This window comes from Limulus polyphemus, unplaced genomic scaffold, assembly GCF_000517525.1.
Source record: "Limulus polyphemus unplaced genomic scaffold, Limulus_polyphemus-2.1.2 Scaffold3670, whole genome shotgun sequence".
NCBI classification, from domain to species: domain Eukaryota; kingdom Metazoa; phylum Arthropoda; class Merostomata; order Xiphosura; family Limulidae; genus Limulus; species Limulus polyphemus.
This window is the reverse complement of record NW_013669280.1, coordinates 18,667-20,120: the sequence shown is the minus strand read 5'-3', so window position 1 is coordinate 20,120 and position 1,454 is coordinate 18,667. Positions and strand designations below refer to the sequence as shown.

The window sequence follows — 1,454 nt, the reverse complement described above, 5'->3', positions numbered from 1 at the left end:
GTTTTTATATAGTTTGTACGTAGTATATAATAATAACCTAACAACGTTACTACTGCATACACTATACTTACTTCTATATATATATATATATATATATATATATATATATATACAAACACACATATAGTATATATATATATATATATTACAAAATTCCTAGTAAATATAAAAATGCTGCATCAGTTTTTAGCAACTAAATTAACCAGTTAAGAAATAAACCAAGTCTATTCTCTGAAACAAAAAGTTACAATAATGATATATTTGTTTATATATGTGTTGACACTTACCTCTTGGTACATGATTATGGAGAATATTTTTTCAATTTATTTTCTTCTAAAAGTGGTAAAAAAAATCCAGACACTGCCGGAACGACAATTTAAATAAAGGCTATCACAACAAGGCACACTGAAAACCGACCATAATGAACTCTAGAGTTAAAATGGTAAGGCGATACATGGCAGCAGTAGGTAAAAACAGGGGTGATAGCACTTCCTATAGAAGATGGAGAAAGTATAAACCACCATTAAAATGTTATAGAGTGTAACATGTATTGAAACTGATATATATCAATTAATATTTTACACAACTTATGTACAATTTAACTAAAACGTTTACTCTAAAACAATTCCTTTTAAGAAGACTGGCTTCAATTAGACAAATTGACAAAAAAAAGAGAAAGAGAAACTACAAAATAAAAAACAAATTTACACAAAATAAAACATTATAAATATCATTCTGTAAAATAAGGTTCTTTTCATATAGATGACCAACAAAAAGATTATACTGTATAAGAAAGTACAAAAAATGCCTCTCACTAATATGGCTTAGCATTTTGATAACTCATCAACATGGAAGTCTTCCCTAAATTGCCATGTATTTCAATGCTATTATGAAATATGATTCCCTTAAGTTTCAGCAACATTACAGAGATTAGCATTAATCTGAATAACATTATAACACTAAAATCTTTTATTCCACTAGTAAACAAAACAATATAATAAACATTTAAATGACATCCAGATTATACTAATTTTGTTTCAAAGAAATACAAAACCTTACCTTCAATAAAACATATCTCAATATGAACTGTTAATAATTGTATTTATTCATCACAACTGGTAATTTGTGGTTTATTTCTAATTAAATAAATTTCCACACATTTAAACACATTTCCTGGTCTTAATCGCATGCTTTCTAACTTTCCAAGTTGTTTCTCATTTCCATTACCACTGCCTTAGTTAAATTAAATTTGCAAACACAGAACTGAGAACACAAAGTTATTATGTTTTTGCCTGTGTCCAATTTAAGTCAAAAAGACTGAAGTAAATGAAAAATTTATTAAGTTATATTACTTAATGTGCAAGGCAAGTAAATCATTGTTCAAACACACTGAAAGCAGTACAGGTAACCAAGAATGTTGCAATACTATTATTTTGCAATTTTCCTTACCCTTA

General features: G+C 27.0%; 1 protein-coding gene across 4 annotated transcripts in view; it reads right to left on the bottom strand.

The window, feature by feature from the left end:
- LOC106469818 (cAMP-regulated phosphoprotein 21-like) overlaps nt 1–1,454 on the bottom strand; it is a 43,739-nt gene that overhangs the window by 38,274 nt on the left and 4,011 nt on the right. For all 4 annotated transcript variants that reach the window (XM_013930328.2, XM_022398376.1, XM_013930330.2 and 1 more), the window contains exon 2: nt 288–492. The gene's annotated coding sequence lies outside the window, so the exon portion shown is untranslated. The remainder of the gene's footprint in view (nt 1–287; nt 493–1,454) is intronic.